At 43.1% G+C, this 27952-nt stretch overlaps 1 protein-coding gene and 1 pseudogene across 2 annotated transcripts in view; both read left to right on the top strand.

Annotated features, from left to right (window-relative positions):
- The window catches only part of LRMDA (leucine rich melanocyte differentiation associated), a 1041793-nt gene that overhangs the window by 186210 nt on the left and 827631 nt on the right, over positions 1 to 27952 (top strand). The gene's annotated exons all lie outside the window — the stretch shown is intronic.
- Positions 5091 to 5944, top strand: LOC116644393 (annotated as a pseudogene).

Below are 27952 nucleotides of genomic sequence, written 5' to 3' on the forward strand. Positions count from 1 at the left end.
GATAAGAAAAGCGGGAAAGCATAGTTAGCATTCTGCATGAAAAGAACTCTGCAGTCACAATCAGCATCATGGTCTAGTTTGGAAGAAATGTTGGGCAATTGAACCTGGTAGTTTTCTATTTTATATATGACTAGTTGTAGGTCCCTCCCCCCACCCCCGCCAACCCAGCCTTTTTCTCTCTTGTTCTCTCCTCTCCCTCCCTTTCTCCTTTTTGGACTTAAGAAAGGGTTCTCAACTTTGTAATTTTAAAACATATTCTCCTACACATCTCATTGTTCTTTTTAATAGGATCTGCCAGAACCACTCTGTGCAGAGCCCCACGTTTTCACATTATTATCTCATTGTCTATCCGAGTGTTATAGCCTTACTACGACTTCCTAACTAATCAGCTATTTCAACTTTCATTCCATAAGCTTTATGTCTGAGTGTAATTAAATGAGCATTAAGTCCTTTTTTTTTTTTTTTTTTTTTACTAGCAAAGCCTGAAAGTTCTGATATTACAGTAATAAGTGTGAAGTGAATTTTGAATGGCATTTATATCTGTTCATGGGCTCTAAATGTTTGATTTGCATAACTAGTTAAAATGATATCAGAGCAGCATATTGATTTAATTCCATCTCAGAAAACTGTTAATTAATAATGATAATAAATGTGTCAGTCCTTTATTATCTGCTTTGAATTGGTGATGATAGCTATATTAATACCACTTCAGTAATAGACCTCTGCTGGCTATTGTTGGCAAAGCTTTCAAGGCCTGAATCACCTGCAATCAGAATTTAGAAAATTTATTGCAGATCAGTTTTAAAAAGAACAGCCATTCCATCATATGTGTAATTTTATTAACACCTACATTTTAATTTAACATTTTATTTACATAAATCATCGTGATCAGAAACTTCAGGAGGGTTTTAAAGAAAGGCACTTTCTCATTTTTATGTTCCAAGTTAAAAGTTGCCTGATGGAAGGACTGAGCCCAGGATGATCCCTTTTTGTGGGGTTGTCAGACCCATGGCCCCTCCTGCTGCATTTCCTCCTAGCTGGGCTGGCCAGTCTCTGGCTCATTATTAAGGTGGAACCTGCTGGTTCTGTTGCATTGCACACGGGCTTGTGTATATGGGAATGGGGGGACTGTTGGTGATGGCGCTGGGGGGGGGGGAGGGGGGGAATCCTTTCCCCTCCCTACTCTTTCAAGGACTATCATAGATTCAGGAGCCAGTCTCACGTCTCTGGTTTTTGGGAGAGATGCAAAAACCAAGATGTCTTCTCTATCATTGGGTTTCTGGAAAGCAAGGACAACATGAAGAGTTATCTTGCAATGGCTAGGCATTTCCCCAAACTGAGATCTCCAGGGCCTGGTAATGCTGAATTTCCAGAAGAGATGTCAGAGTCCCAAGAAGGAATCTTCCAAGTGGCTCTCAGTGGCTTAATCTCTGTCACATCTAGTAGTCACGACTGTTGATGAGTGTGTGTGGAAAATTTTATAATCTCACTTTTCTTTTCAAACTTCTTTTTCTTTAAGTAGGTTCCATGCTAGGCCATGCTAGGCTATGCTAGGCCATGCTAGGCTTCATAAACACACACATACAGCAGTGCTTAGCACCCAGAAGATACTTAATGATTGGTAGCCTGTCTTTTCCTTTTCCTCTTAAATTATGGGCATACACTTACCATTCCTTGTCTGTCCCAGGCTGAATAGAGACTTGAACAGCCTCTGTTCTTGGAATCAAGAATTTAAATAACTATTAGGTCTACATCAAGAAGCCTGAGGAACTTGCTGCTTTCCTCACTAGAAGTTTACCCGTAGGTTTGACTTGATGGATATCAACACAATTTGTGTAATTGGAGTCTGCTTCCCTCCCAGTCCTTCATGTTTGGTTCATATGTATGGATATATAAGAGCTTTTTCTTACTTGGAATCTGCATAGTATCTCCCCCTTTCTTCTCTTACTTCAGAACTAGGTCTGAACTTGCTTTTACCTTTTGATCTTCCTTCTGACCTCTTCTTAGAGAAGAAATTGCTAGCCATGACACCATGTAACTGCAGAGTCTTCTCATTGGTTATAACTGAGCTGTGGTCTGGGGAGATTGTGACACGCCCAAGATCTCATAACCTCTTTCTTTCTTTCTTTTTGAGATTTTATTTATTTGTCAGAGAGAGAGGGAGAGAGAGAGACAGAGCAAGCACAAGCAGGGGGAGTGGCGGGCAGAGGGAGAAGCAGGCTCCCCACTGAGCAGGGAGCCTGACTCAGGACTGGATCCCAGAACCCTGGGATCATGACCTGAGCTGAAGGCAGATGCTTAACGACTGAGCCACTCAGGTGTCCCATGATCTCATAACGTTATCTCTTAATCCAAGTCCTGAATCCCATCTGTACCCCCTACCAGTCCACTCAGGCAGCTCCTGGAACCTCAGTACAACCTGGAGTAAGAACTCCAGTGCTTTCTTTGGGCATCCTTCCCTTTCAGTTACTGCTCATTACTCCCCCTTTTTATATTCAGGTTCCACTAGGCAGTGAGCCTTGTGGCTCCCCCCTCCTTCCCACCCCCACATGGGAGCAGGAGTGAAGTCTTGGCCTCAGAAGAGCTTGCTAACACTCCCTTCAGACTGTCCCATCACCAGTCCTTTCCATTTCTTGATGGGAAAAAACCCATCCTTTGTTTGAGCCTGTGATAGATTAGCATGGCTTGGAAGGAGTGCTGGCTTTCCGAACTCCTGTGGGTGTGTCTTCAGCTGAACATTTCTCTCCTGACTTTGATTTCTCTCTCAGCAAGTGGGGGTGTAATTCGCCTTGACATCGCTGGCCATCAGCACCACACTGAAATGGGCCTTCTTTGACTCAAAGTGACAGCCCTTGGCCCCTGTGACATTGTTTCCATAGATTTGCAATGAAACAGTTTTATATTTTGCAAAATAGAGTGATCTCCTACGACTGGCATTGATGTGGTTTTGCCATGGTCTTCTGGAGGGTAGGGCTGTTTCCACTGACCCACCCTAAACTGGTTCCCCTTATTCTGGAATGTGGGCACATTGCTCTTAGGCTGCTTGGGGTGAGGATTTTGTTTGGTTGGTTTTTAAATCATTGTTGAATGCCATAATATGTTCTGTCCTTGTGTAGACCCTACTTCTTGTTATTTTATTGGCTCCTAATATTCCAAGACCTTTGTTGCCCATCAGCAACCTTAACACTTCTGCCCTTCTACCTTATAGTAGAAGGTGGTCAGTATCCTAGAGAAGAGTGAGCTTGGTACCTTCCCCTGGAAGGTGAGTTCTTCTGGTGCCTCTCACACTTAGAGACAATATGATCTATAGTCAGAGGGAGTATCAACCTCTTAAACCTTTGTCCAAGATGTGGAAATCTTTGGGGGCGATTACTAGAGGAAGGAATTGGGCTGTCCACTGGTAGTTGGTCCTTTTCAGAGAAGCTTAAGTCACAATCTGGTTGTTCTCAGCATTTTATAAAAATACTTGGAGGCAGACAAGTAAGGATGTTTCATCATCCCATCTAAAAAAAGGGGCTGTTGTGATACGCCCCCCCCTCTTTTTTTCCTAGAAGGCTCTAACCTTTGGACTTTGAAATTTATCATCTTAGCTAGCCAATATCGAATTATTAGGGAAGGCTTTACCAATATACTGTTAGAGTTATTAGAATATTAAAATACTTCTAGAAATGTTATACTTTCTAAGTTGCACCCTTCAGACTCCCACTCAAATGTTAAAATGTGCGGGGGACTTAAGGATTTTTTTTTTGCCACCAGGTATGTCTTGTGGGGCGGGAACCAAGTTGTCTTTGTATCCAGTATAGGGGAGGCCTGTGTCTTTTACAGCATACAACTGCTGAGAGGATCCCTAAAGAGTGGGTTTTTTTTTTTTTTTTCTGCTAAGAATTTTTCCTCCTAGTGTGAGAGGATCAGGCAGCCATTCCCTCCCCCCGCCACCCCCAAGATGTCATGTTTGGGCTTTGCCTTGTCATGGACTCTGCTGGTGAGAATTTTCAGAACAACTCCATGTGCGTATTTCTGACCTTGGCTTCTCCCTGTGGGTTGGGGGAGGAGTCCCAGGAGAGTGGATTCCTGGCAGAAGATGTGGTGAGCGCTTGAGCATGTGTTTGAGGGGAGATGGGATGTCAGGCTCTGGGAGTTCTCTGGAGCAGTCTCCCAAGGCATTGTGACTATTTACATATTTTGAAAAAAAATAAAACCAAACTTCTCAAAGGGATGGCTTTTCTTTTTACAGCCTTGGTTTGCACATTCTTTTAGATTCTGGCCTAGCTCTTTTTCTCTGATGGTTGTAAACTGTATGGCCCAACTTTCTAAATGGGGGAGGAGGATTTGTAATTGAGAGCCGGGGCTGCACGTAGAAGCCTCGGAATAGGAGTTGGGAGGTTGGCTTGTGAATTTTGGTTGAGGTAGGTGACCCTGCTACATAGGTGTTAAAAGTCGTTACAGTAGAGGAGGTTGAGCTTAAACAACCGCTTTGATGGCATTTGCCAGTCTGAATGTATTTTTTCCCACTCCTACCCACTCCCTGTGTGAGTTTGTATTCTTTAGCCCCAGCTGTTTGCGATATTTCACTGTCAAATACATAATTAACAACTTTGTAAGCCAAGTTTAGTGTGTTTTTACATTCATGCACTGAATGTCTTTTCTGTCTTAAGCCAGTTACATCTTTTTTATTTAAAGCTGCCTCCCCTCCCCTCCTGCCCCCAGCAAAACCTGTTTCTAGAAAATTTGTCATTCTAACATCTTTCCAAAGAGTGAACTGTATCAAAGTGGACTTGGGAAACTGTATCAAAGTGGATTTGGGAATACAGATGTAGATTGTGGTGTGGAATTGCTTTGGAATTTGAAACTGGTTGTGTAGACTGAGCTGATGATGGATCCAGTTGTGAATAATTTTTTGAAACCGATGATGTCAGTGGCAGTTTTATGACTAGGATTTTGACAGATTAGCATAAGTTGCTGGAATATGGGTGAGAAAGCAAGTCACAACTAAGGGTTGAGCCAATAAAGTAAAATCAAGGAGTTAAAAAAATTAAAGCTCTGTTTACATTTTTTCTTTGAAAGCACATATTATAGTGGATTCTCCCACAGTATATTTTAAGCATTTTTTTTTCTTTTCCAATCTTAGGAAATTTATTGATATAAATAATCACATTAGGGTCAAAGGAGAAAACCAGATCATCTTAATAGAATTCAAAATTCATTTCTGATGAACTGTTTTTAGTTTATGTTGATAAACTAGCATTATATAGAGATTTAACAGGATGGAAACTCTTTACTTCAAGTCAAAAGCAAACGTCCTGGGCTGTGGTGGCTGCAGGGCTGATGAGAAACTACTAAAGTTCCTGTGGAAGTAAAGTAGAATTTCATAAGAACATGATGGAGAAGAGAAAACGTATGGTGGCTGTGAAGGCCCTGACGCCATGTATGTCAAATTGAGATCTTTGGGTGGTCATGAATTTATTGTAAAAAGAGAACATGCACTAACATCTGGAACAATAAAAGCCATGTTGAGTGGCCAGGTCAGTTTGCTGAGAACGAAACCAATGAAGTCAATTTTAGAGAGTTTTCTTCACATGTGCTATCAAAAGTATGCATGTATTTTACCTACAAGGTTCGCTACACTAACAGCTCCGCAGAGATTCCTGAATTCCCAATTGCACCTGAAATTGCACTGGAACTGCTGATGGCTGCGAACTTCCTAGATTGTTAAATAAAATAAATTATAATAAGCTGTTAACTTTTTTCAGTATTTAATACCGGTAGTTCAGTTAGTAATTTTTTCATATATAGCATGTTGCCTGTGTGCAGTTGAACTTTAAAGTTCATTGCAAAGCAGATTACCTTCTGTTCTTTTGCATAGCAATCAGAGTTGAAATTTGTTTGCTACATCAACAAATTAAGGACATTTTCACAAATTGAGAAATAAACAAATATGCCAATTTGTAAAAAAAAAAAAAAAAAAAAAGCAAACCTTCTTCAGTGGTGCAACATTAGAGAAAGTCAGGGCTGAGATAAGAGTGTCCATTTCTAGTATGATTTAAATTCATCATTTTCTTCAATCCCGGAAGATCTCACCTGGAGGTTTTGGTCACTCTGGGGCTGAATCTGAACATCAGGCACTCTGTTCTGGCCTGCCCTATGTTTAACAATTTTTTAAATTAGTTGTGAACCTTTAAAGAAACTGGAGGTTTCACCAGAAAATCCTTATCTCTGGCTTCTCTTGAGAAATCTGGCAAGATGAGGTCTGTGCTCCTGAATGTAACACAGGGCCAGAGCAAAGTGGCCACTCCTGTCTTTAGACACTGAAGCTCACTGTCTAGGTCACAAGGGCCTTCCCAGGCTCAGGTCACTCAGTAATCTCACCTGCTGGCCCTGAGGACTCTTGAGTTTGCAGTCACTGCCTTAGTTAATGCAGGAAGATAAGAAATAGAAATAGTCGTTACATAAATAACAAAGAGGAGGAGGTAAAAATACCATTTTTGAGGTAAGTGATTGTGAAGCTGGAAAACTCAACAGAATCAACTGAAAACTCCTAAATGAATGAGAGTTACAGGAAGTCATCAAAGTAGGTAGAAAAATCCATATAGCAAAAGGGGAGGAAGAAGGGGTCTCATTTAGAATTAATGACAGCAGCAATGCCTACGGATTAATTTAGCAAGAAATAATGCAGGACTTCTGTGAAACTATAAAACCTTACTGAAGAGGGTAAAAGATGAAGACGAAGGACAAAAATGGCCATGGTCCCAATAGTTGAAATTTATTAAATTGAAAACCCATCTCCAAAGAGTTGCTAAGACCCCTTGCCACCCTTTTTTGAGAAATGAGAGCAGCTGTGGGCTTGCTTTGCTCTGGGTGCCTGAGGAATTGGGGCTACTCTGGGGTGTTTCCCAAGAAATGGGGAACTGGGGATTCAGGCTCTGATGACCCTTTGTGTTTTGGGTTACCAGACTCAGTAGTTGGTAAATGACAGGCTGGATCTCCATTCTCTTTCAGGAGCTCTTTTCCAGCAGTTAGGATTATTTAACTTTCTTAGGAGCTGGCAGCCTCAGGCCAGGGTAGACTGGAGTCCTGGGGTACTGTGCCCGAGTGTCTGAGGACCGGATCTGGCCTCTCACGTTGGATTATGGCCTTGTTTCCCCACTTCCTCTCTATTTAATGCCTTTTGAGTCTGTCAATTGCTGGATGCTTTGTTTTCAAAGTTTTTCAGTTCAGTTTTCAGGGGGATTTGAGTCTATCCGCTCTCCCTGCAGGAACAGATTTCAAGGTTCTGGGCTTAAAAAAAAAAAAAAAAAAGTGCCCAGTGGGCCTGTTTGTCCATAATGAAGGCCACAACCAGCACCCACAAGGAGAGATGAAGTCCCAAGTGGAAGTCCAAGTGGAACATTTCTGGTTCTGCAGTTAGAGGAATGGATGAAACAAGAGGCATTTGATTTGAAGGATTAAAAGAATTGGCCCTTCTTGACATTTAATAGGTTGCCCCAAGCTGTTTTTTCTGATTAAAATATTTGTGCAGACACTACTGCCCCTGTGTATTGTCAAGTTCATGTTCCCCCCCCCTCCCCCTCCCCAGTATTTCTCTTTAATGTTTGGTCTGCATTGCTCTGTTACTTTCTGGGAAACCCATGGGTTGTGGTTGTGGGTTTGTGTTGCACTGTGTTTATTCATTTTTTGAGAGGCCATGTGGAAAGTCCTTGTGCGTGAGATTGGTTAAACTTGCCCATACTGAAACTATCTTATTAGAGAAATTCAAGGCTCATAGGATTGAAGATTTTGTACCTGAACCAAATACATTTTAGGTATAAGTATTTATATTGATTAATCCTTTGTAAAACTTAATTCAGTGAGAGTTTCTTGGGTCTGCCCCTCTACCTAGCTACTTACCTGTCTACCTTTTTCTAGGCTTAGGATTCCTGGAGGGAATCTTAGGTGGGGTTGAGCATAGAAGCTTAGGATTCAGACTTGGGTTCAAATCCTGATGCTGTTGCTTAGGAACAGTGTGATCATGTTACCTTGAGCTAATGACCTAGCTACTCTTAAGACTTATGATCTGTATCAAAGAGCTGTAAGAATTAAATAGGTATATAATAAAAAACTTAACACCATGCTGGCATACTGTAAGCTCTTAGTAAAATACTAGCTGTATTAGCATAATGTGGGCAGCAGGATTACAGGTGATTTTAATGGCCTTGTGTTCATTTTTTCATGGATTGTATTAAGCTTTGCTCTGATAAAAATTATATGTATAATTTTCAAAAAGGTAAGTATAATTTTTAAAATTGATAGTCTTTTTTTTTTTTTTTTTTTTTTTTAAAGCTGTTGAAGTGATAGATAATCCAGTAAAAGCCCTCAGGCCTCATGGGTCTCTGGGTGATAACCCAGCAGCACAACCTTTATCATCTGTGGTTTAGCAGCTCCAAGATTTAACCCCTCTCCCCCCCGCCCCCCCACAACCCACCCAGGGTCTGGAGAGATCCCTGTCTTCGAAGACCAGAATCTGCAAGGCTTTTATGTTGTTCTGCTTGTTGATTGGGGACCCATAAAACGTTCAGGCAATCCAAATGACAAACAGGAAAACAGCCAACAAACTAAGGACAGAAAGGGGAAGAAATAACTATCTCACATCTATGGAGTGCTGATGCTACATTTTCGTTTTACTTGCATTGACTCATTTCCTGCTCACAGGTAGGAACTGTTATGCCCATTTTACAGAGGAGGTGGGGTCTGAGTTAAATCAGGTAAAGTTGTACAGGAGGAAGCTGGTAGAGGGGAGATTTGAACTCTGTGAAGCCGGAACAGTTCACTGGCGGGCTGCACGGTTTCTCTGTGTTCCGATGTTGGGGCCAAGACTTGCATCCACTCAGCCCACCTTTGAGTGTAACTGTTCACTCCTCGCAGCCAGCTTCTGTTCTGATCGGTCCATGCCTGCGCCGTGAAATAGTATGGATATTCCCTCTGGTTAGGGAAAGTTGCCATGTTGCAGGAAACCAGATACCGTTTATGTGGGGGAAATAAGTAGAAATATTGATAGGAAATAAGTCGAAAAACGGAGACAGAGGGGGAGAGGAAGACGAGAGGAAGAAACTACGTGTTGTTGTGCAAAAAGAAGTAAAGTGTTAGGCCCCATCAGAAATGAGTGCAGAGAAGGGGTACAGAATGAAAGGAATATGGGGAGCAGTATGTGCTTCAGGAGGTCCATCTCTCAAAGGCCATTGTCCTGGAAAGCATGTGTAACCTGTACTAAAAGCTCTGTAGTTTGCTCGGAGAGCTGAAGCAGGATCCTGAGCTATAGAGATGCTTAGCCTCACTTGGAAAATGTTTCGAAGGAAAAATTGGAACTGCTGCATTTCTAAGCTTTCAGAGAACACGGGTCTTTTTAAGTTTATTTTACATTGAGCAGGGCAGTGCCTGTCACACACTGATTTCTCCTTCCCCTCTGGGTCTCAGCTGTCTTCCTAATAGGCAGCTGCCCAGAGTGGAGTGTGGCATTGTTAACCATCAGGGGTGACCAGCCTGTCAGCCCGGCTGGCTGGAACCCTGGACGCTCGAGGCGCCTGACAGCAACCCCATTTGCATCCTGTGCGGAAAGCACCCGCATCCTTTTTCATTAAGAGAAAAGTTACCCTAAAACACCAGACACACTGGCAACTGGAGACCCTCAAATAGCTTCTTTTGGATCTCATCCTTCACTATGACAGTATCAGGAGTGGTAGCTTCCGAATTACTTTCTTTTTACAGTGTTTAAAACTTTTTCCAAGTAAGACTTCTTCCACTGAGCCCAAAGAGGTAACAGATCATAGAGAAGTTGTTCTGGTTAAAGAATGAAGGAGAAGCCTGATTCTCTCCTGCTTTATCCCAAGAATGCCTCCATGGAATCCCAGCGTTCCTAGGAATACAGTTTGAGAACTACTGTTCATGGCAGAAGGTGGTTTTAATCTCGTAGGATTTCCCTTCCTGGTTCTTATTTGTGCTTTACCTGAGTGGCTTCTATAGCTGACCTTCTCAAATGGCAAAGGGTTAAGAATATCATCAAAAATTAAACCAAGCTCTTCTCAGGTCAATTTGTAAACCCTGTGTCCCAGATGGCTTTGAGGAAGGGATGTGACATTGTATAATGACTTCTCGGAAAATTTGTTTGTTACTTTTTCCCCTTTCTCTATCTCCATTCTTCTTTCCCTCTTCTTTCCCCACCCCACTCCTGATTTGATGAAACTGTTTGTGATGTCCAGCATATATTTTACTGTTCACTGTGTGTTGTTGTACTTTAGCAATTTATAACTATGATCAATGTTGTGACCTTAGGGAAATTGCTTATATAATTATAGAAAGTTTACAGTCGTAAGACAAGGAATGGGGAAAATATATCACTGTAAAATATAAATATGTTTAAATTACATTTAGGATTTGGAATAGTTCCTTGCTTGTGTTTTACAGAGTAATCTGTGATTTAAATCAGGTTTAGTTGTGTTTTTTCCCCCCTAAATTGGGTATTATAAATCAAGAGTAGATGCTGGATATAGCACACAAGAGGATTTCTTATACATTTTAATGTTGCATAAGTAAGAAATACCAGTAGTTCAGCAGTAAAATTGCAAATGTAAGCAAAAGTGAAGATTTTTCCAAATTTAACTAGGTTGCATTTGTTTAGTAAACTCTAGCAATAATTTACTGTTTTATTACGTTTACCTTTGAGATCTGGGCTGACTTTTTTTGTTCCCTTCCTTAAGAAGGAAAAGGGAGGTACATTACTATAATTGCTTGGAGCTAGAAAAAAACCAAGAGTACCATTTTGCTTTCCCCACCTGTGATACATAAACTTAAAAAGGAGAAGGAGGGAGAGTAGAACACTTATTAGGATTAAAAGTATTCATGGATGTATCAGTCACACAAGCAGGGCATTTATTTTTCGTCAGGTCAGGCTTTCCATTTGTGCCATCTCTTGTGAGACTAAGTGTTTTTGTACAAAAAGAAGTAGAGTGTTAGGCCCCGTTTTGCACATGTAAGCTGCTGGTAAGGGTGGGGACTGGGGAGCAAAGGAAGCTGATGGAATTCAGTCATGAATGGGCGCATATGTCTCTTCAGATCTTGTGGGGTCTCTGGAAGACAGGTAGGTTTCATTCAAGATAGTCTCTATTACACCGTACAGGTGGATTTCAGTGTGTGAAGAGGCACTCGACCTGAGTGCTCCAGAATGGGTGCTGACCTCGGGGAGGAGGTGGGCGGATGGAAGGGCTTCTCAGTCAGTGAGGAGGCTTGGTGTGCTGTGCTCCTGATGTGAGGGATTGTCGCCCACCACCCCTCCTCCCGCCACGTGCTTCACATGGTTAACATGGACCCCAGCTTGGTTTAACTGTGGTTTGAGAGAAGTGAACTCTGGGATTGGGTTGGATGATGTTGATTAATAGGAGTGAGAGGGTGAGAGACTCCAGGGCCAAGCAGTAGGTCCATCTTGGTGGCATCTGATGTTGATTGGCTTTGTCCTGTGCGGCTGCGCTCGCAGAGCGGACATTAAGATTAAGTGATGCTGTCGTGTTGAGGAGCACGGCACTGCATCATTCTGGGAAGAGACAGCTGGGGTGGTTAATCCTTCATCACCAAGGGAGCACTGCCAGTGGAAAGATATACAGCCAAAGATAACCCTCCATAACTTGTGCTAAAGATCAGAAAACTTTGAATTCACATCCATCTGCTTAGTCTGGGGTGAAGATGAAAGATAGGCAGAATAGGAAATAAAAAACTCCTGAGGGATTAATCTTAGGCACGGTATGTAGCCCACAGAGTGAGCAGGCGGGAGAGAAACTTTTACGTGGCGTTTAAAAGGGAATTAAATGCACCCGGTTTCACAGCAGCCTCTTAAAGTAAAATTAAATGATACACACTCTCATTTTTCTGTTGCATTGCCACCATTGCACCCCAAAAGGCTATCAACCCCTCCCCCCCATTAGACCTCCTCTGAATTTTTTTTTGAGGAGGTGCTTTTAATTCTGTACCTACGGACAAAGCATGTGGGCAAGGAACGCTGGAAATGCCTAATGAGTAGGAAGAAGAGCTTTTTGTTTTCTCCTCTCCCTGTGTGATTTTTAACAAGATATTCACAAAGTCTCTCTGTGTGTGTGTGTATCTGTGTCTGAGTGTGGATCTGAAATGCTTTTGTTGTGAATATTTCTGAACAGCTGCAATGATTTTATATATCACGTGTAATCGAATTAAGCATTGTTGTCATACCAAAGTGATGTGCAGGGGGAAAATAAATCAGGGAGGGAAATAAATTAGAGGCCCCTCGCACATCTGCAGCTTCTCTGTTAGCACAGGGGTCAGGCTGGGGGAATGTCTGGTGCAAGGTGAGAATGTTAGGGGCCTACGTGCTCTGTCCTCAAGTGACTTTCTGTGTTGAGTTTAAAGGGAAGTTTTGTTGTTTGTTTTTTTTTTAAAGTTTCTTCTGTCTTATATATTTTTTTTTTTAAGATTTTATTTATTTATTTGAGAGAGAGAGAATGAGAGAGAGCACATGAGAGGGGGGAGGGTCAGAGGGAGAAGCAGACTCCCTGCTGAGCAGGGAGCCCGATGCGGGACTCGATCCAGGGACTCCAGGATCATGACCTGAGCCAAAGGCAGTCGCTTAACCAACTGAGGCACCCAGGCGCCCTGTTGTTTGGTTTGAAACCTTTTGGTGGCGATATTTTTGTCTTTTTCCCTTGCCAGTTGGGTATTTGAGAATCTGAGTGAGAGCCTCATTTTGGGGCCTAGGCCATTTACACTGATTTGCAGAGGGAGCCCATTCTTCTTCTGCCAGGCTTAGCCTCACTTGGGCCCTACAGTGCTGCAGCCGTTCTAAGGGTGGGAATAGGGAAGACATGGGGCAGCAGGACACAAGCATTCAGTTAAATGAGGCGGTAGAAGTGAAAAGAACAATCTATTGAGAGAGACCTGAGTTGAAGTTCCTGCTAAGCATTGTGAACTTGGACAAGTCTCTTTCTCTCTCTGAGTGTGTTACAAATGAAAAACTTGAGCTCAAGAAAGAGGAGGTGAATTGTCTAAGGAAGGAAGAAAGGGTCCGTGTACCGTTGGGAGGTTAAGGAAAGAAAAACATGAAGTTCTGTATTTTGGATTAGATGATGGGAGAATCCATCAGTCTTTTTCTGATATCCCGGGGAAGGCACATCCTATAGAAGATGACTATCTGTATGGTAAATTTTTACATCTCAGATGGTCCAGGATGCTCTTAATTTTGAACATGCAAACGATGTATTAATATGTGCATATGCAGATATATCACATATATGTACAAAAAATTATTAAAGTTTATCTTAAAGTTTTAAAGTTTATTTTAAAGTTAATTTTACAGGTTAAAATTTTGGTTTTTATTTTCAATAGACAATTCATTAAATGGCTAAGTGTGACTTAATATCTATGCCTTTGTAATACTTAAATAGATCTCCAAAAAAGATAACTATCTCCTGTCAGACCATGAGGTTTCATTTTGGATCCAGAAAAAAAAAAAAGTTGTGGCAGATTTGGGGAGAAAGTAGATCATATACATAATTCCTGGTGTGCCAAGCTTGCGGTGGATGATGTTCTTCATCCACCCAGGAGGAGCTGATCCAAATGTCTCTCTTCTTGAAAGACTATTACATTGGGTTCACTTGACTGAGAAACTGGTAAAGAAACTTGGCATTCTTAACAGATTCATTAAGGGGAAGAGAAGAGGGTGGTAAATCTGAAAGTGTGCCACCACGTGGAGGCTCACATGGGAAGATGTGCAAAGAAGAATAAGATTCAGACGTCATGTAGTTGTCTTCATCTGTTTGAATTTTAGTCTCAAATCCTAAATCTGCTGAGCCTAGACATTTCCCTGCCAGATCCATCCTGAGTATCCTGACTTGAATCACTGATCCAAATGGCCAGAAGACCAGGTTGGGGGATGGTTGATACTCTCCAAGCTTGGAATAAAATGGAATATGTGGGAGATGTGATATAAGGGCCTCCATTTGGGGCAGTGATTGCTTTTCAGGGAATTTTATACTTGGGAACAAATCATTGGGCCAGTGAATGTCAGTGACTGCTGGGTGGTATATATATTTTTTCTATTAGGATGCCTAGATACCAAGATTTTGCTGTTCCTAGTGAATGTAGGTTTTCTGTTGTCTGGTCTTTTGAGAGATTTGACTAGTTTCAAGGAGAGTGGAAACCTCTGGGTTATTCCCTGAGCATCTGATGAGATTATGGCCGGATGTTTCTCAGCTCCTGCCTTATTTACTGTTATAGTAAATCAATGTGTGTGACATAGGTATACCTTGTCTCATGCAAATGTCACAGGGGAAGAGTGATAAAGGAGATAACGGCGCTAAACCTAGAATCAGCAGACCTGGGTTTGGTTTTGACTTGGCTTTTGTTTCCCTGGTTTCCCAAGTCTTCCTGTTGGCTGTCACTCTGTTACCTCAAAACCTAGAGACTTGAAACAACCATTTTATTATGCGTTCATGGAGTCCATGCATTAGGAATTGAGACAAGACAGAGTGGAATGGGTTGTCTTTGGTCCACAAGCTTGGAGCTTCCATTGGAAAGAGTCAAAAGCTGGGGGTAAGTTGGTGCTGGGGCTGGAGTCATCCATCTGAAAGCTCATTCAGACACATGTCTGGCATCTGGGCTGGGATGACTCGGCGACTGGAACTGCTGAATGGAGCCCTGTACGTGGCCTCTTCATGTGGCTTGGCTTCCTTGTGGTGTGGCCTCCTCAGGGGGTATTTGTTGGATTTTTTACATGGCAGCTCAGGGCTCCAAGTGTCAGTATTCCAGTGCTGCGGTGGAAGCTGTGTCCCATGGTGTAACTTCCATGCACTCTATCTGTGAAAGCAGCATGAGCCTGCCCAGATCCAAGGCAAGGGGAATTCGTCTACCACATGATAAGGAAATAGCAAGATCACATTCTAGAAGAGCATATTGGGTGGGAGAGATGTTGTAGCCATCTTTGGAACATCTGCCACACTCAGGTTTCTTTTCTGAGCATGACTAACAGTGGGTCAGGGCGAGAATTAATTGGTGAGACCTCTTTCAATATTAAAATTATGTGCTTCGTTAAAATAAAAATCCAATTGCCTTTAAAAAATGATAATTTACAAAGTGATGATTGGCTCCAAGAGTCTACTTTAGGATATCTTTATCTAGATAGGTGCCTGAGTGCAATCTAAAATAATCTGATAGGCAACATGAAGGACACTGATATGAGGGATGCAGGTTCTCTTTTTTTCCCTCCTAAGTTGTTATTTCAACTGAATTTTACACTACAGTGATTCTTTTTTTAGTCCAGCTTTATTTTTCTTGTAGCTTGTGGGTAATTAGGTGGCATGCTCCTATCTCACCAGAATTGCCATGAATGTTGGTTGACTTGGACATAAGTTAAATGTTTGACATGTAGGCTTTAGGACTGGAGTATAAGTTGGGGATCTGGGAGATGATGGGGTTTTGAAGTAGGACCCATGAACACTTGTGGCTTGTCCTCTTATGCTGACACAGGAATTAGGATGGAATAGATGGTGAACTTCTGGAGAAAGCTTTTTCCTTGCTGGGAGATTAAATTGTCACCTCTGGCATTGGTACAGATCTGACACTGGACATGAGGTCTGAAGGAGGGTGACCATGGGGCAGCTGCCCCCAGGAAGGCATCACAATTAAGGAGGGAAAGGGTTAATATACTGACTAATGTATCGGTTTACAGACACTGGCCCCTCTCTTTGTTCTGTTTTATCATACACATTCATCACGTTCAACCTGGCAACCCAACCAAATAGCTATTTAAGTTGTAAAAATGAATCATAGCACAATTTCATGAACTGTGTGATATAACTGAATCTAATCACATTATAAAATGGGGCCTTTGCCAGCCTGGTGTACCTGGTTCTGGGCTTCCTCAGAATAAGTAAGTAAATAAATAGGCTTCATTACATATAATAACAGCAAGGTGGTTAGGCCAGTTGGGTTGTGGGGCCAGGCAAGGAAGCATCCAGATGTTTCACACTGGACCATGATGCCTTTCCAATCTAGCTCACCTGGAAAGGCCCACAGATCATGTTGGCCATCTTCTGTCTTCTGCATGTGGCTAACCAAATTTCCTAGTTTATTAAATAAGTGGCAGGAGAGATCCTGGGATAAGAACATAAACCCCATAAATGAGTACTATGAGGAAGGGCGCTACTCCAGCTCATTTCCACAGAATTTCAGGGCTCGCTTGCTTGGTACTGACTATAAAGATGGATAAACATACAGTCTCTACCCCCAGGACCACTCTAACAATGGGGCCCACTCATGCGTCAAACATCTTTCTAGGTGCTTTTTATGTGTTTTTTATTTGACTGTAAAAGATAAATCTTGAGCTGTAATATCATCTCCATTGTTACAGATGAGGAAATGGGAGCTTAAAGAGGTCAAATAACTCAAGGTCACCCAGCCAGTAAATGTCAGGGCAGAGATTGGAACCACCTTCTGCATGGTGGAAGAGCCCCAGAGGTGGGTTGTGGTGAGGGGCCGGTCTAAGCAGCTGGGAGCAGCCTGGTGGTGGAGGTGCCCAAGTGTGCCTTACTGGAGAGTTAGACTTGATCCCCTGGGTGCCTAGGAGCCCATGGGCTGGCAGTCTGACTGGAGCAGAGCTTGACCGAGGGGGTGGGAGCAGGCCCGAGAGCCCGGCACCACGGCCAGGGTCAGGGAGGGGAAGAAAGGTGGGCTGAGGCACTGGATGGTGAACCTGCTGAGCCTGAGCTGGGGAAATATTGCTGGGGCAGAATCCACTCCCTGTAAGAGCTCCTCGACCTCCACATTGCCTTCCTCCTTGATAGATACTGACAGCGACTTGTGTTCATTCTCTCCTCTTTCTTCCCTGCCTCCCCTCTTTCTCATTCATCACTTGCCCTTTTTCGTTGTCTCTCTCTTTGTCTCCTTTTCATTCTTCTCTTTGGCTCCCCCCTTTCATTTTTCTTCCCCTTCCTTTGCTGCCCTGGTGTTTTCTTTACTCTGCTCCTGAAGGCTTGGCAGTCACCCCACCCCCATTCCTTCTTCACCTCCTCCCCCTCCTCTGCTTCCTTTTCCTATGGAATATATAAATAAATATATATATATGTTTTTTTTTTATCTGTTTTTCTCTTGGTTGTGTCAGCATATTTTAGACTGCTGGGCTTTGCATGTTTTGCAGCTGGTTTTGATGCAGTTGTCAGACGGTGATGGATGACTATCATCATTTAAAGTGTAAAAGAAAAGGCCTTGGCACAGAGAGACATGATCCACTGCCGTCTGCCAGCCTGGATAGGCATGGCCACCATTTTCCTTGCCCCTCTGCTGCCTCCCACCCTGCTCACACTGCCCTTGCCAGAATCTACAAAAGTCATCGTGAGCCGTGCAGCACCGGGCTCTCGCCTCCTATAATATCACTTTGGTAGTTGTCAGATCATATGAAACGTCAAAATTCATGTGGCCTCTGTGAAGAGATATATTTAGTACAGCTGCTGCATACCTACACGCTACCCCTGACACTGACATATTAGTTATGCTGTCTTTTGCAATCTGATATCTTTAAATTTGCCACCTTGTTAAGTTTTGATTAATGTGATTCCATTTCACTAAAGTAATTGGCTTGGCCTGTTGTAAAAAATAATCAGCCCCCTCTATGGAACAAATGCTAGAACATGCTAATGAGGGAGTGAGTTCGTTACAATGATGGCGTGGACTGACAGTTATTAATGATTGTTATGATAAACAGACGAGTGTGAATTGGGATGAGTTGGGCAAAAGTGACAGTTTAAAAATAACGTATATTGGAAAGTACTAACGAAGTAATATACTGTTAGGAAAACAATCATGCAAGTTGTCAAGGAAAGAAGTGTAATTATACAGCCACATGGGCTGCTTAGGAGGACAGGGACCTGCCTGATAATGGACACATTTTTTGTTGGCAAGAGGGAAATATGTTATGGCAGAAAGAGGTGCAGATTGATAAATTAATTGGTCCTTCTCACAGCTCTGAGAGCAAACTTGGCCGGCAGTCATCATGCAGATTAGGGGGATGACGTTTGCCCAACGCCTCTTTCCCCCAGAATCTACCCAGTCCTTGTTGTCAGGCTTTTCTGAGGCATCTCTTGTCTCCTCTTCTCACCCAACTTCACGAGCTGCAACAAGTCAGAGAAATGCGTCCTGAGGCAGGCTGCACCAAGTGCAACTTTGAGCTGGAATGCTTGCAGCCATGTACAATTTTTTTTAAAAAGAAAAAGAACCTAAAGACTTAAATGCTCTATTGTTGCTAAGGTCTTTGGCTGTGTTGGAGGCAGTTATGGGTGGTTTCCAGCTCTGTGAAGGAGACCATGAGGGCTCACACAGGCTGGGGACTGGGTACAAGGGACGTGCCAATTTGTGCTTCTAATGCCAGCAAGTTGCTGTTGGCTCCTTGCATAATTAGGCAAGATGGAAGTGGGGTGTGTGTGTGTGTGTGTGTGTGTGTGTGTGTGTGTGTGTGAGAGAGAGAGAGAGAGAGAGAGAGGGAGGGTAAGACTTGTTGGAAAAAGAGGCTGAGATGACTGGGAAGTGGCAGGAGGAGGAGAGGCATGCTCTTGAAGAAAGAGTTGACCGAGTCTAATGGTTCACAGCCGTCCCACTGTGTTTGCTGACTTGACAGGGAAGGCAGGTGGAAAGGAGGTGGACACAAGAATATTTTGTGATGCCTATATAAGCTTGGGTTCTGGACTTGTGTCTTGGCCTAGACTCTTGATTGCGTATAACTAGTAACCAATTTAAAGTAGCATAGCATAAATGGAGGATTTATAAAGATGCTGAATTATCTTGTGGAACCCAAGATCAAAGATACGGCTGGGCCTCACAACAAGTGGGAATCAGACTTGAAGAGGGACCAAGGTATCCAGTCTAAGTCTCTCTTGATCTATTTCTCTTTCTCTGAGCCCCCAACCCCACCCCTTTCTGCTGCCATTCTTCCCACCAAGCCATGAGAGCCAGGAAAATGAAGGTAAGTCCTGGGCTCAGAGATTTTGTTTGTCTGAAGATAGGGTGTCTATCCAAATGTTAGACTTCTTAGAAAGGGAGCTTGACTTCCCCCTGGGTGGCCCAGCTACTGTGGTTTAGGGATATAGCAAGGAGCCTGCTGATGTTGACTGTGATACTTGGTTTTTCACATAAGTATTATATCAGGATTTTTATTAACTCAATCTTCACAACCATCCCATTAGGCAGGTATTCTCCTTATTGAACAGATGACGGACATGAGGCCAAGCATTTGTGAATTTGCCCCTCCATCACAGTAAGGGGCAGAGCTGGGGTTTTAATCAGGGCTCTCTTCAAGTCCCTGACACTTGACGCTTCCCACTTTACCGTATCACCTCTTGCCGGGATGCTGTGTATTCCCTTATAACTCAGGCTGGTAGGTGGAGCAGTTATTTGCCTGAGACTCAAAGAAAAGAAACCTCAGGAAAAATAGTCCAGTCTGTTTTGTATTTGGTCTAAGTAGAGACTGGGCAGGGGGTTCTTACAGGAAGTTTGTTATTTGCATTGAGATTTTCTTCTCCACATATGTAAACATATGACCATGTGGATCTCTATCCTGGTCTACTTGGGGATGTGAGCAGAAAGACAAGTCTCATTATCTGGCCATCAAGCCCAACGAAGACTCTGGAGCCTCCCCGTGCAAAACATCCAGAGCAATCCTGACATCAAAGGGAGCTGCCAGTTATCTCACAGCAAATCTGACAATTAAGAAAGAAGGCGGTTTCATTTTTTGTGCATGTTAGAAAGTATTTGCTCTAGGGAAGGAGCAGGTAACTAAGATTCATTTAGTGCTGACCACGTGTTAGGGGTGGAGCTAGGTACTCCCTGATGCTGTGTCTCATTTGGGGGCTGGACACGTCCCCATTTTACAGATGAAGAATAGTAGTTCTGGGCGGTTGAAAGCTGCAGACCTTCTAGGGAACTGGACTGTAGAATGATAGTTGGCTTCTTCGGGAAGAAGGCTTTGGTCCTGTCTAACCCAACTGTTTTTTTATGTCCCCCCCCCCAAAAAAAATTATTGACTTCCCCTCACCTTCATGGTGAGACTGGGAGACAGCAAAGTGGAACAGTTTAGCCTCCTGGATGGGGAGTTGGCGCCTGCGTTCTAATCTTGACTGTGACTTTGGGAACAGGTCACAGTCTCTCTCTGTCCTCCATCCAAAGAGCAAGAAAGATACTGGCACTTTTGAAGACAAAAGAGAAAACAGATTTGGATTTGTTTTTCAACTCCTTAAAAGAAAGGGAAGGAGGGTCCTCTCCTGACTGAAAGACTCAAGTTTCCTGTGGGTGTGAGGGCTACCATCTTCCTGACCCTCAGATGAACTTTCTTCCTGCAGTCCTATGACTAAACAAGAGTCACCCCAGAGGTGAGAATTCGGTTAGAGGATGAGCCCCCATGGTGGGCAGACAGGGCCAGAGAGAACTCTCATCAGCATTATAGATGGTTTTCTCAGCATCAAAGGGCAGCTCTCTCTCCTCAGGACAGGACAGCTTCTTTGTGTCTTTTTTACACTGTTGTAAAAAGAGAAAAAAGTAGCTACTCAGCCCTAAAAGTTCTCTTTGCTATTTTCTACCTTATCTTCTCCATATTTTTCTCTCTTGACATAATCCCCCTCATCCCTAGAAAGCCCCATGTCTTCCCTCTCCCTTGCTGTGGGTATTTTCACAATGGAGTTCCTGTGCTGTATGTGCCACTGACCCAAATGTTGCTCTGTGGCAGAAGATGGGACATGCCTGTAAGCACAGGCAAGCTCCTAAACCTGGGCTCATGAACAAATCTGCCTTCCAGCTTGAGTCTGGGTAGAAAATGTTGTCCTAGGGGATCATGAGTGAGGTTAGCGGTCACCCCTAAAGACTGTGTAGAGTGTTATGAGCCCTTGGGTATTCTTCCACTCAGGATTTTCTCCCAATTTCAGTTTTATTAGGATGAGTTAGAAGTTTGTCTACAGGAAGTCTTGGGGCCTCTCACAGCAAGGTCATTTCATGTATGCCTATTTTTTGGACTCCAATTCAAGGAAAAATATGAACTCCTGTTAGGATCTGTGAGGCCTGGGAAGGGTGTTGGTTTAGACATGGATAGAAGGAGATTTTAAAGCTGCACTAGAGGTGGGGAACATAGTAACCTTTGTCCTTCCAAGTTGTCCATCAGTTGGGAGCCATGTTGCTGCTAACAGCACCGCCTGGTGGCCCAGCCGAAGGCACAGGACCCAGCTAATCTTACTTAGCCTTCTGTGGGAAGGGTCTTTGGTTGGCCCTGGTGACTGAAAATTTTGGGTGGTATGATGGTGGATTTTTACATTGTATAGGGTTTTGATGAAAGATATGGTATGTGCCCCCAAAGCACTAAAGGGAATAGATACACTTGACCCTTCCCCACCTCCATCGTACAACATTGCTATGAAAATGCAATCAATCCAGTTTCTGACATCCTCCCCCCACTCTCAAGAGCACCTACTGTATCAACATGACATTTTTTAATCTTGGCTTGTTTTCCAGGCCATGAATTTAATTTCTCAGTGCTCCACTGTTCAGCTTTTATGTTCTCAGAGTGGAATGTTGTCCAACAGTAGTTCCCGCCATCTTGTTTAGTCACATCCTCTTTCCTGGGCATCCTAAAACCAAATAGTTTTTTAAAAATTCATTGCAGCCATGGTCACTCAGCCTTGTGCTAATAGTCACCAAGTTCTGACAAAGCGAGCCCGACATCCCTCGATAAGTAAAATCCGAACCTCCTGATGTTGTGTAACAGTAAGCAGATTGGCATGTCTTTGGATTAGTGGAGGCACTGAAGCAAAATGCTCAATCCTTAGTGACCTTTGGCAAATGGATGGGGTTGTGTAGCCATCGTAGGTTATCTTTATGTTCATTGTGTAGACACTCAACCTCTGCCAGGCCAAGACAGAAGCTGTCAGAGCAGATAAACTTAGTTAGGAACTAGCTGTTTTCCTTACTACATCACAGTGCCCTGCAGAACTATTTCGTCTGATAACCTGCTTCTCCTTTAAACTTGTCTGTGAGTAGTTCTGTGAAGCATTAAGCCTTTCCTCTTGGGTTTTGAGCTGCTTATACTTTGTTTTAATCTTTGGGCCTAGGACTTTCTTTCTCATAGAATGTGCAGTCAGCTCTTTTGCAGACTATTCTGGTGATTTCCTTTTAGGGAATCCGTGGGAGATGCTATATCTGGGTCTTATAGGCACGCATTGTAGGGACATGTATTTGCGTATAGGTGTGTAAATGTGTTCCTTGTACTGGTTCAGGAGGAATTCTGTGGAAATGGGGTCCCCTCTGATCACTTCTCTCTGAGCCCATTAATGCCTCTCTTTAGTTTACACATATTTCATATGTTGATTTGGAATTTCATAAACACTCAGAGGAAAAATTTGGGTAAACATTCTTAACATTTGGAGTGAAGCCTCTTCTGCTAGCATAGTGGTATCTCAAGGCCCGGGATGTTGGATCTGAAGACTGGCTTTGTGACTCTGGGCAAGGTGCTTCACTTCTCTGAGCTCACATTTGCTCCCTTTTAAAATAAGGTGGGTCACATTAGGCAATTGCTAAGACCTGTTCCAGCTTCAATGGACTCCAGACTCTCTTAGCCAAGAAAAGGACTGAAGCAGAGAATGTTTTAGGGGAAGTGGATGAACTGTTGGGCTTTTCTTCTTTCATTCCTATTCCAGGTGAAGATAAAAGACTTTGCTCTCTACTGAGCTGACATGAATGCAGAATTCATTAGTTTTCAGACTTGCTTTTAAGCTTCAGACAGGATTGTGAAGGGAAAAGCCTGCCCTCGATTCCTTTGCCTTATTAGTTAGGCTCATATAATGTGCTGCAGAAACTGCTAATTGTCACTTGAGGGTGATGGGTGAGAGTCTGCTTTCTTGAGGGAAAAGTCGAATTTTGCAGTTCTTGTGTCCCTCTTGCCTCGCTAGAGGTCTCGTCAGGTCTTACAGAAGAGGAATCTAAATTAAATCTAAATTAAAATTAATTAAATTTGCCCCTTTGCTGAAGAAAAAGTGGAGAGTATAGGAGAATTGGAAGGTGACAGTGTAAATACCCAGTTGTGTACAAGGTAATGTAATGATAGAAATAGAATTGTGGAGGCATTCTCAGAGTGTCCGTGGGTTCCCCTCGCATGTGCTGGCACCGGGAGAAATACACACCAGCACGGGCACATACACTTTACCACCAGGCCGTTTAGACTTAACTTCATCTTACGGCAAACTCATTGCGAATCTTTGAAAGCCTAGTTTTATTTCATAACTCGAAGTATTTTATGCTTATGTGTGAGAATGTACTCCTTGCAACTTGAGCCCAATACCCTATGTTTGTGCATCAGCTTCACAGAACATCAAGCTTAAAACGTAAACACCATTGTAAAAAATGCCATTAGCATTCCTTTCTGAATTTTTGGTATCTGCTGAATATACCCTTTTGCCCACACTTCTCTGACTGAGCCTTCTCTGTGTCTGCTAAGCAGTTTGTAGTTGTCCTGGATTTGCTTAGCAAAGTCCCCAGGCTGGCTTTTGTAGGGACTTTGCTTCCTAAGGCTGCAAGTCACCAGAAGTCAGTGACCACCCTTTGTGATAAGGCATTGTCTGAACGTGTCCTTTCTTTGGCTAAGGGACACAGCTAAGGTGGAGCTGGGAAGCAGATCTTGGGTTGAAAGATTGCCCTCTTAGGTATGGAGCAATTGTGATTTGGGATTAGATTGCTTCGGCAAGAGGTGGTGAAGGGTTCAATTCTTGGCTCTATCAATCACTTATTAGCTCTATGACTGTAGGCAGATTTTTCACCTCTAGGAGCCTTATTGTACAGTGGAGATACCGCATTTTTTTTTTTTTAAGATTTTATTTATTTATTTGACAAAGAGAGACAGTGAGAGCAGGAACACAAGCAGGGGGAGTGGGAGAGGGAGAAGCGGGCTTCCTGCCGAGCAGGGAGCCCGATATGGGGCTCGATCCCAGGACCCTGGGATCATGACCTGAGCCGAAGGCAGACGCTTAACGACTGAGCCACCCAGGCGCCCGGAGATACCGCATTTTTATGGGGTTGTCCTGGAGGTTCCTGAGGTCATGCTAGTCATTCTATTCAGTTCATGGGAGTTGAACTGGAACCACCAACCGTTCTCACTTGGGAGTACGTTAAAATTTGCTAAGTAGAGTTTTACTCATGGAACTTCAAGACAAATGGGAAGATAGAGGCAACCAGATTTAGCTTTCAGCTCTATAATTGGGAAATTCTGAATCATCTGCATTTTCCTTAATACCTGGACTCTTTCATTGTTTGGCTTTTGTCCCTTTCCCTCCCCTCCCCTTCCTTTCTTTCTCTTTATTCTTTCATTGAAAGATTTACTGGCATGAAGATGTGCTAGTAACTACTTGTCTTGGAGTAAGTTGAGCACAGGAGGTAAAGCCAAACCCTGTGCAGGGCACAGATGTGAACACCAGTGTCTCCGAAGAGTAATGCAGCTTAAGAGAAAGTTTGACAAAGTGAGTAATCTGACAATGGCTTTGTAAGAGCTTTCAGAAAAAAGAGTAGGAATTTCATACATTTGAAGCAATTAAAACCAGAATGAAAAAGCATGTATTTGAGAAGACAGGAGAGGGAAATGAAAGGAAATCCTTACAGCTCAGGGATTTGAAGTCATAGTGACACTATTTTCAGTCATGTGACACTTTTCCTGTTTTAGAAACTAAACAGTAAAATTAACTTTGCTCTAGTTTTCATGGACTTCTTTTGAATTGTTGCATTAAAGTAACAAACATTTCTGGCAAGTGGACTGGATTTCCAAAAACTTTTCCTCACAAAGGCAAGGAGAACTCTCTGAAAAGTTATGTGTTAACAATATTAGAAGTTGGCTAGCACCAATTTTAACTTTGAAACCTTGGCACTTCAACGGGTACATGCAACTGATAAATCTTTTTTGTGGTTGTCCAAACCAGCAAAGCTAACTTTGTGCATTTCCTATTAAAACTAAAAGCACTTTGACAGTCTGAAATCAGGTATATCAATATGGACAGCAAACAGCCTATTCATTTTATCACTAAAATTTCTAAGCATTTTGATGTTTCTGAAATACATATCATTTCCAAAAAGGGAAGCATGAAGTTGATAAAGGTTGTAATGGGGGCAGTTCTTGGAGGCTGACCACCCCAGTGGGATTGCTGGTTCGCTTGGCAGTTACCTTGCTAGGCCAGCCTCTTGCTCATTTGACTGTGTGCAGACCATCTGCCTGTGTCTCTGAGGTCCCCGAGGGCTTCCAGCCATGCTGGAGTCGTGGTGTGTCTGTGGGTTTTCAGGCAGGTCAGGCACAGAACATCCGAGATGGTGTCCTTATGTTGTTGTTAGTCACAGTGGACCAGAGTTCCTGCCAGGGCTGGGCTCTGTGGAAAGATGCACCCCATCAGAGTGACCAATAGATGGTTTCAGAGGAAATGTCTGTGTACGCTGTGTGTAGGGAGCAGGCTGTGGTTGGGTCCCCTGCCTGAAAGGGATGTGTCTTGCAGCATCTTTGTTTGTCGGTGGGGCGTTTCACATATGGATAAGCGACATTTTGTAGCCGACTCTTAGGCTAGCTTTTTCCATGGGGCTTCAATGGGGGTGCTTGGTCCAAATGTGGTGAGGAGCCCGGGCCTCTTCTCCTGCCCTCATCCCTTAGTCTGTCTCCATCCTGGCCCCCTCCAAGTCAACAGCTCTCCTCCTGGGACTCTCCGGTGATCCCTCTTTTGGCATTTTAATGACCTGCTGCTGATCTCTTCTTGAGTATTTGCCTCATTTCTTCTGCTGTGAACTTTTTGAGGACAGTGAATATCTTATATTTATAGTCTTCGTTGTTTTTTTTAATTGCTCACCGTGTTTATTGAACAATTATTTTATCACAAGGATCTTGTAGTGGTCTCTGGTCTTGGGCTTGGAAGTTAGCCTGACGACTAATGTTTTGCGTGGGGTGATTAGCAGAGTAAAGAGTGGTGAAGAAACCAGATTCTGCCACCAGCCTGCCTGGCTCAGCAGTGTCCCTTCCTGGCTCTGCCTCAGTTTCTTCACTGACACTGTGGGAATAATAAGAGTACCTACTTCGTAGGGTTGCGTTACATGAGTAAGTCCCCACTATTGTTCTCTTACCTGAGGACTTTGGGAAGGAAGAAGAGGTAGTCAGCAGCAGTGCTTTGGGTCAGTGAATTTTTAACTACTTTGTGAGGCTGATTTAGTGACCGTCCTTGCTTGGGGGCAGGAAGGAAGGTTACTTTTGTCTCCCTTTTTTTCCTGCCCTCCATGAGGGGCATGCCCTGTAGCTGGTTTCCTTGGTGCAGGAAACAATGATGATGGCTTTTATATGCAGGGACTCTTCTTTGCTGTTTGCCTTTGTGAGTGAACATCTCCTCTGTTAAGAGATTAGAGCCTTAATCCTAAATGATATTTCATGCTCTAAGACTTAAATTTATATATCACTATCCTGAATAATGGATTGCATTAAACAGATTGTAGATTAACATGCAACTATAAAACAAATTGTCAATGTGTTGTTGACAACTCTAAGTGCAAGTTCATATATTTAACTACATTTGGGGGAATATTGAAGTGTTTAAAGCAGCTTAACTGGTTGATATAAAATTAAGCATCATGTTCTATTTCAATTTGTGGGCCAGCCCAAGAGACAATAAAATGGAGGCTTATGCTTGAGAGGAAAGGAGCATGGGAGAAAATTTTGGAGGCAGCCTTGGTACCAGAGACATATTGGGTAGCAATAAAAGGATTCTGCCCAATAAGGGCCACATTGGGTAGTAGTAGAAAGATGTCCATTTATTTATTCACCCTATGAGCAGCTACTTTGAAACCTTAAGGAGTTTCTAATCTAGTTGAGATAAAGCAACCATTACGCTAAAAACACTGGTGAAAAATATAAGCCATAAAGTCCTTTAGCCCGAAGCTGTGTGAGATAGGCCACATGTTAGGAGCATTCACAGGAAAGGACAGTGGTGCTTAGAATAGTCAGAAAGGGGGCACCTGGGTGGCTCAGTCGGTTAAGCCTCTGACTCTTGATTTCGACTCAGGTCATGATCTCAGGGTGGGGAGGTGGAGCCTGGCATGGGGCTCCACACTCAATAGGGAGTCTGCTTGGGATTCTCTCTCACCCTCATCTGCACCCCACCCCCCGACACTTGTACACACTCATGCGCACACTCTGTCTCTCTCAAATAAATAAATTAAATCTTAAAAAAAAAAAAAAACGGTCAGCAAGATCTTAGACATTGTGGCATATGAACAAATCCTGGGAAGATAAAGAAGAGAATGGAAGTTGGGGAGGTTGGGAGGAAGCATGGTGGGTACCGGTGTGCTGGGACAGTGGGAAGCTACTATTGAACAGTTGGGTGGGGCTAGGGCACAGAGAGCCATGGCAGCCAGGCAAGCATTGACCCTGGAACCAGAGGGCACAGGGTTCAAATCCTGGCTCCCCCACTTTCTAGTTGTGTGATCTTGGGGAGTTTAGCTCTTTGTTTTTCAGTTTTCTCATTCATATAATGGGGATAATAACAGTACCTATCTCTTAGGATTGTGGGGAAGGTGAAATGTGTGCTTGAGTAGAGGAGGGGCATAGTGGAAGTAATGTTTGACATGCATTTACATTTAGTTCTAGGGTAAGAGATGGGAATTAGGAAAGCAGACTGGGGAGCCTGTTAAAGCAAGTTAGGTGCAAGGTAATGAGTCTTAGACTAAGGATGGTTCCTAATAAAGAAGAAAACATATGTACTTTTTTTTGATTTTTTTTTTTTTTTCTTACTGTCCTTTGCTTGCTTGGGCTGTGGAGAACATTGATGTCTATACTCTGCTATGGTTTTATAAGCCTTTTTCTAAACAGTTCATCCTGAGAGGGGTATATGTGAGCTGGGAGTGTGTGGATGCTGTCAAATGTGAGCAT

The sequence above is a fragment of the Phoca vitulina genome, unplaced genomic scaffold, assembly GCF_004348235.1.
Source record: "Phoca vitulina isolate PV1807 unplaced genomic scaffold, GSC_HSeal_1.0 scaffold29, whole genome shotgun sequence".
NCBI lineage: Eukaryota > Metazoa > Chordata > Mammalia > Carnivora > Phocidae > Phoca > Phoca vitulina.